Source organism: Arachis ipaensis, chromosome B1 (genome assembly GCF_059453495.1).
Source record: "Arachis ipaensis isolate K30076 ecotype BB chromosome B1, ASM5945349v1, whole genome shotgun sequence".
NCBI lineage: Eukaryota > Viridiplantae > Streptophyta > Magnoliopsida > Fabales > Fabaceae > Arachis > Arachis ipaensis.
Genome location: NC_142436.1, coordinates 43,883,256 through 43,891,615, shown reverse-complemented (window position 1 = coordinate 43,891,615; position 8,360 = coordinate 43,883,256). Strand labels below are relative to the sequence as shown.

The following is an 8,360-nucleotide window of genomic DNA, read 5'->3' as shown; positions in this document are numbered from 1 at the left end:
AGTTGATCCAGATCACTTAGTTCATTGATGAACAAGGGAGGTTCAACTTCCCAAGTATCAATGCCAAATAATTTGGCATTCAGCTTCATGATTGCACCAAGAAACTTGGCAGTTTGCTCTTCTGTAACATCCTCATTCTCTTCAGAAGAGGAATACTCGTCAGAGCTCATGAAGGGCATAAGGAGGGTCAATGGAATCTCTATGGTCTCTAGATGAGTCTCAGATTCCTTTGGTTCTTCAGAGGGAAGCTCCTTATTGACCACTGGACGTCCCAGGAGGTCTTCCTCCTTGGGATTCACGTCCTCTCCTCTCCTCACAGGTTCGGCCATGGCGCTTATGTCAATGGCCTTGCACTCTCCTTTTGGGTTCTCTTCTGTATTGCTTGGGAGAGTACTAGGAGGGATTTCAGTGATCCTTTTACTCAGCTGGCCCACTTGTGCTTCCAGATTTCTAATGGAAGACCTTGTTTCATTCATGAAACTTACAGTGGCCTTAGATAGATCAGAGACTAGATTTGCTAAATTAGAAGTATTTTGTTCAGAGTTCTCTGTCTGTTGCTGAGTTGATGATGAAAAAGGCTTGCTATTGCTAAACCTGTTTCTTCCACCATTATTAAAGCCTTGTTGGGGCTTTTGATCCTTCCATGAGAAATTTGGATGATTTCTCCATGTTGAGTTATAGGTGTTTCCATAAGGTTCACCTAAGTAATTTACCTCTGCTATTGCAGGGTTCTCAGGATCATAGGCTTCTTCTTCAGAAGATGCCTCTTGAGTACTGTTGGATGCAGCTTGCATTCCATTCAGACTCTGAGAGATCATATTGACTTGCTTAGTCAATATTTTATTCTGAGCCAATATGGCATTCAGAGTATCAACTTCAAGAACTCCCTTCTTCATAGGCGTCCCATTACTCACAGGATTCCTTTCAGAAGTGTACATGAACTGGTTATTAGCAACCATGTCAATGAGTTCTTGAGCTTCTGCAGGCATTTTCTTTAGGTGAATGGATCCACCTGCAGAAGTGTCCAGTGACATCTTTGATAGCTCAGATAAACTATCATAGAATATATCCAGGATGGTCCATTCTGAAAGCATGTCAGAAGGACACTTTTTGGTCAACTGTTTGTATCTTTCCCAAGCTTCATAGAGGGATTCACCTTCTTTCTGTCTGAAGGTTTGAACATCAGCTCTAAGCTTGCTCAGCTTTTGAGGAGGAAAGTACTTGGCTAAGAAAGCCGTGACCAGCTTATCCCAAGAGTTCAGGCTGTCTTTGGGTTGAGAATCCAACCATAATCTAGCTCTGTCTCTTACAGCAAAAGGGAAAAGCATGAGCCTGTAGACTTCAGGATCTACTCCATTAGTCTTAACAGTATCACATATCTGCAAGAATTCAGTTAAGAACTGAAAAGGATCTTCAGATGGAAGTCCATGAAACTTGCAGTTCTGCTGCATTAGAGAAACTAATTGAGGTTTCAGCTCAAAGTTGTTTGCTCCAATGGCAGGAATGGAGATGCTTCTTCCATGTAAATTGGAATTAGGTGCAGTAAAGTCACCAAGCATCTTCCTTACATTATCATTATTTTCGGCTGCCATCTCCTCTGCCTGTTCGAAAATTTCTGAAAGGTTATCTCTGGATTGTTGTATTTTAGCTTCTCTTAATTTTCTCTTCAGAGTCCTTTCAGGTTCTGGATCTGCTTCCACAAGAATGTTCTTGTCCTTGCTCCTGCTCATATGACAAAGAAGAAGGCACAGAAAAATAATAATAATAATAGAGATCCTTTATACCACAGTATAGGGATCCCTTTGTGAGTGGAAAAAAAGAGGGAGACAAAGAATGTAATATAATGGAAGGAACACAACTGTGAGGATGGAAGAGATGTGAGATGAGATGTTAGGATATGAATGAATAAATAGAATAAGATGGGAGAGAGAGAATTTTCGAAAATTATTTTTGAAAAAGAGTTAGTGATTTTTGAAAATAGTTTTTGAAAAATGTTAGTAATTTTCGAAAATTAAGATTTTAAAAATTAAATTAATTAATAAATTAAAAAGAAATTTTGAAAAAGGGGAAGATATTTTCGAAAAATGAGAGAAAGAGTTAGTTAGGTAGTTTTGAAAAAGTTAAGAAACAAACAAAAAGTTAGTTAGTTAGTTGAAACAAATTTTGAAAACCAATTTTGAAAAGATAAGAAGTTAGGAGGTTAGAAAAGATATTTTGAAAAGATATTTTTGAAAAAGATAAGATAAGAAGATATTTTAGAAACTAATTTTGAAAAAGATTTGCTTTTTTAAAATCTCAATTAATGACTTGATTCATAAGAAATCACAAGATATGATTCTAGAACTTAAAGTTTGAATCTTTCTTAACAAGCAAGTAACAAACTTCAAATTTTTGAATCAAAACATTAATTGATTATGTTATTTTCGAAAATTTGGTATAAAAATAAGAAAAAGATTTTTGAAAAATATTTTTGGAATTTTCGAAAATAACTAAGAATTTTGAAAAAGATTTGATTTTTGAAAAAGATTTTGAAAAAGATAAGATTTTCAAATTGAAAATTTGATTTGACTCATAAGAAACAATTTGATTTTAAAAATTTTTTGAAAAAGTCAATCCAAATTTTCGAATTTGATGAGAGAAAAAGGGAAAGATATTTTTTTTATTTTTGAAATTTTTATGAAAAAACATGAAAAATATGCAATGCATGAAATTTTTAGATCAAAACAATGAATGCATGCAAGAATGCTATGAATGTCAAGATGAACACCAAGAACACTTTGAATGTCATGATGAACATCAAGAACATATTTTTGAAAAATTTTTAATGCAAAGAAAACATGCAAGACACCAAACTTAGAATTCTTTAATGCCTAGACACCAAGAATTCAAGAATGCATATGAAAAATACTATACAACACAAAACAAAAAATCATCAAGATCAAACAAGAAGACTTACCAAGAACAACTTGAAGATCATGAAGAACACTATGAATGCATGAATTTTTGAAAAATGCAAGATGCACATGCAATTGACACCAAACTTATTATATGACTCAAGACTCAAACAAGAAACAGAAAATATTTTTGATTTTTATGATTTTCTAATTTTTTTTTTGTATTTTTCGAAAATTAATATGAAAAAGAAAAATAAGGATTCCAAAATTTTTAATATGAATTCCAGGAATCTTGCATTCTTAGTCTAAAGCTTCAGTCCAGGAATTAGACATGGCTCACTAGCCAGCCAAGCTTTCAAAGAAAGCTCCAGTCCAAAACACTAGACATGGCCAATGGCCAGCCAAGCTTCAGCAGGTGATCATGGATCAGCAGCAGATGGATGAGCAACAACTAAATTGCTCTTGAAAACAAATTGCAAGCCTCAGTCCAATTGAATTTAGACATGGCTTTACAGCCAGCCAGGCTTCAACATGCTTCATGAAACACTAGAATTCATTCTTAAAAATTCTGAAGCCATAGAATAGTTTATTTTTGAAAACATTTTTTTTTCGAAAACAGATGAGAAAATTTTGAAATATTTTTGAAAAATTTTTGAAAAGAAAACAAAAAGAAAATTACCTAATCTGAGCAACAAGATGAACCGTCAGTTGTCCAAACTCAAACAATCCCCGGCAACGGCGCCAATTGTGATGTCCAGGCTCAAACAATCCCTGGCAACGTGAGCAACTTGGTGCGCTGATCTCAATACATAATTGTCACAACTTCGATACAACTAACCAGCAAGTGCACTGGGTCGTCCAAGTAATACCTTACGTGAGTAAGGGTCGAATCCCACGGAGATTGTTGGTATGAAGCAAGCTATGGTCACCTTGTAAATCTCAGTCAGGCAGATATAAAGTAATGATGGTGTTTTCGAATATTATATAGTAAAATAGGGATAGAGATACTTATGTAAATCATTGGTAGGAATTTCAGATAAACGAATGGAGATGCTTTTCGTTCCTCGGAACCTCTGCTTTCCTGCTATCTTCATCCAATCAGTCTCACTCCTTTCCATGGCTGGCTTTATGCAAGGGCATCACCATTGTCAGTGGCTACATCCCCTCCTCTCAGTGAAAGATATGCTCACATGCTCTGTCACAGCACGGCCAATCATCTGTCGGTTCTCGATCATGCTGGAATAGGATTCACCCTCCTTTTGCGTCTGTCACTAACGCCCAGCACTCGCGAGTTTGAAGCTCGTCACAGTCATTCAATCATTGAATCCTACTCAGAATACCACAGACAAGGTTTAGACTTTCCGGATTCTCTTGAATGCCGCCATCATTCTAGCTTACGCCACGAAGATTCCGGTTAGGAGATCTAAGAGATATTCATTCTAGCTTATTTCATGTAGAACGGAAGTGTTTGTCAGGCACGCGTTCATAAGGGAGAAGGATGATGAGCGTCACACATAATCATCACCTTCATCACGTTCTTGGGTGCGAATGGATATCTTAGAAGCGAAATAAGAAGAATTGAATAGAAAACAGTAGTACTTTGCATTAATCTTTGAGGAACAGCAGAGCTCCACACCTTAATCTATGGAGTGTAGAAACTCTACCGTTGAAAATACATAAGTGAAGGTCCAGGCATGGCCGAGATGGCCAGCCCCCTAAAACGTGATCACAGGATCAATACAATCCAGGATGGTCTAAAAGACAATAGTAAGAGGTCCTATTTATAATAAACTAGTCACTAGGGTTTACATGAGTAAGTAATTGATGCATAAATCCACTTCCGGGGCCCACTTGGTGTGTGTTTGGGCTGAGCTTGAGTGTAGCACGTGCAGAGGCCATTTGTGGAGTTGAACGCCAAGTTCTGTGCCAGTTTGGGCGTTCAACTCTGGTTTTGGATCCTTTTCTGGCGCTGGACGCCAGATTTGGGCAGAAGACTGGCGTTGAACGCCAGTTTACGTCGTCAATTCTTGGCCAAAGTATGGACTATTATATATTGCTGGAAAGCCCTGGATATCTACTTTCCAACGAAATTGGAAGCGCGCCATTTCGAGTTCTGTAGCTCCATAAAATCCACTTTGAGTGCAGGGAGGTCAGAATCCAACAGCATCAGCAGTCCTTTTTCAACCTCTGAATCTGATTTCTGCTCAAGTCCCTCAATTTCAGCCAGAAAATACCTGAAATCACAAAAAAACACACAAACTCATAGTAAAGTCCAGAAATGTGAATTTAACATAAAAACTAATGAAAACATCCCTAAAAGTAACTAGATTCTACTAAAAACATACTAAAAACAATGTCAAAAAGCGTATAAATTATCCGCTCATCAGCTAAGCATTGAGCTTTACACGTGTAGAGGCTTCTCTTGGAGTTAAATGCCAGGTTGTAGCCTGTTTCTGGCGTTTAACTCTGGTTTGCAACCTGTTTCTGGCATTTAACGCCAGAATAGGGTAAAGACTTGGTGTTAAACGCCAATTTGCATCGTTGAAACTTGGGCAAAGTATGGACTATTATATATTTCTGAAAATCCCTGGATGTCTACTTTCCAACGCAATTGAGAACGTACCAATTGATCTTCTGTAGCTCCAGAAAATTCATTTCGAGAGCAGGGAGGTCAGAATCCAACAGCATCTGCAGTCCTTTTTCAGCCTTTGAATCAGATTTTTGCTCAGGTCCATCAATTTCAGCCAGAAAATACCTGAAATCACAGAGAAACACACAAACTCATAGTAAAGTCCAGAAATGTGAATTTTGAATAAAAACTAATAAAAATATACTAAAAAGTAATTAAAACATGCTGAAAACTACTTAAAAACAATGCCAAAAAGCATATAAATTATCCGCTCATCAGACATTCATGGCAAGGATTGAGAATATAGGCTTTCTATCCTAGTAATTAATTATCATACAATGATTAATAAGAGCTAATCCTATTTAGTCATCTCCTACATTGGAAGAAGGTACAATGTTATCTTCACACGAGAGAAAGTCAAATGAGACTAGTTAATCTCAATCCACAAGTCCTAATCAACTTACTAATTGAATTAGCAAGAGGTTAGAGTCAAAGGAAACAATATTAACTAACAACCCTAGATCACCAATCTAAATTGGTTATTAATGACTCAAGATTGCCCAATTTCTTTTTCCAAGCCAAGAATGCTCAAAAAGCTACTCTAACATCCAATCAAGCATTTTGTCAAACACTTGGAAGGCATAAAGGGAAAGCATGGTAAATTGCAATAATAGTAGATCTATAACTACCCAATGCAAGAAAAATAAGAGTAACAACTCAATTAAACAATAAAGGAACATAAAACATGAATTGAATTAAAAGAAAATCCAAATCCAGCAAAAGTGTATCAACATAAAAGAGGCATAAAAAAGGAAATTAATAAGAGGAACTAAGGAAACTAAAGCAAATTAACAAGGAAAAGTAAATGAAACTAACTAAAAACAAGTAATTAAACCTAAATCTAAGATGAAAATATACTAAGAACCCTAATTTCTAGAGAGAAGAGGGAGCTTCTCTCTCTAGAACTAACCTAAGTTATGCTTCCTATACTAACTAATTGCTCCCCCCTTGACCCATCTTGAATTTTGCATGAAATAGCCTCAGAATTGAGTTGGACTTGGGCCTGAGAAGCACAGAATTACCCCCAGCAAATTCACTTTAATGAGGTCACATGCTGATTGTGACGCGTACGCATGGGTCACGCGTACACGTCGCCTGGATGTCCTCGTCTTCACGTGTGCACGTCACTCTAAGCACTCCAAATCCTTGTTTTTCCATGAATTCCCCATCTTGCATGCTTTTCTCTTCAGCTCTTTGATCCATTCCTTGCCGTTTCAATCCTTAATTCACTAACAAACATATCAAGGCATCGAGTGGAATTAAAGGTAAATTAAAATTGGCAAATTTAAGGCCTAAAAAGCATGTTTTTACTCTTAAGCACAAATTTAGGGAGAATTACAAAACCATGCTATTTTATTAAATAAATGTGAGGAAATTTGATAAAACCTACTAAATTAAGCACAAGATAAACCACAAAATTGGCGTTTATCAACCACCAAGAGGGGAAAGGAAAGCTTCTAAATGGGACGACAAACAAGTTTCTCCGCACAATCCTCTGAAGGAAGTTCATCATTTGTAGCTAACCACGCTAATCCACCTTGCTCATCTCTGCATGCACCGAGGATGGTGCAATATTTAAGTGTGGGGAGGTCGAGACCAACTTCTGTAGGTAACTACTTCCTTTTCCAACCCTAATTCTTAACCTTCTTTGTTAGTTAGTTGTTGCATTGCATGATAGATTGCATGTGTAGTTAGTTGCTTGCATTTAAGTACTACTTGGTTGAAGTAATAATTTCTTTTTCAAGAAACTATTTTAGGGAATTTCACTAATTTGAATTAAAAAATTTTGAACTTGCTTGAAGAAATTTAATTTAGAATATGGTTTTAGAGCTAGAACACACAATCCTAGTGAGATTTTTGAACCTATTTGATTGGTTGCATCTTATCAACCAATATATTTTATTTTGGTGTGTGTTGTTCTTTCTAAAATTGTGATCTTTGTCTTGCTTGATTCTATATTTCCATTGTTTGATGTATGCATGCACCTATGTGATTGAGGCCATTATTTCACTAAGCTTACATACCCAAATAGCCTTACCATTTCATCATCTTTTGTAAACCGATGTTGAGCCTATTTTATCCCATTTGTTCTCTATTTTAGCACATCATTAACTCTAATCGAAAAATAATGAATGTCCTTAATTTGAATCCTTGGTTAGCTTAGACTAGTGAGAGAGTGCATGATTTAAGTGTGGGAAAATTGGGTTTGGAAACATTTGTTTGGGGATTGGGTATTGTATATTTTTGTGAAAATGTGAAAAAAGATAGTTGAGCACATGTTCATGCATTCAATACCTTAATCATATGCATTGATCTCTCGTATATATAACCCATCCCATATATAAAAAAAATAAATAAGAAAAATAAAAAGAAAAGAAAAAAAGAAAGCAATAAAAGGGGACAAAATGCCCCAAAGTAAATGGTGGTAGCAATGCATATGTATTGTACTCAAAATAAGGATGCATGAATATGTGGCAAAAGATAGTCAATGGGTAGTTAGGTTTTGCATTGTAATTACATGGAGTGTCTTAGGTTAGGTGGGAAGTTTAGGTTAATCAAGGATTCAGATTTTAGTCCACTTAATCAAATACATTCCTACCTTGTCCTTAACCCCATTGCAACCCTTAAAAGACCTCTTGAAATGTGTATTCATGCATTAAATTTTTGTTGATTGGTAGAAGAAGAGCAAGCCTTAGAAAGCAAGATTAGTAGAGAACCGAGAGAATCGACCCTCAAACACTAGAGTAATCAGAGTGTACACACTTCTAGTGAGGGTT

At 36.2% G+C, this 8,360-nt stretch overlaps 1 non-coding gene across 1 annotated transcript; it reads left to right on the top strand.

Moving 5' to 3' along the window:
• Positions 1-1,088: 1,088 nt before the first annotated feature.
• Positions 1,089-1,196, top strand: LOC148576382 (small nucleolar RNA R71). The gene has a single exon (XR_015903211.1). It is a non-coding gene; the product is annotated as a small nucleolar RNA R71 (small nucleolar RNA).
• Positions 1,197-8,360: the final 7,164 nt, after the last annotated feature.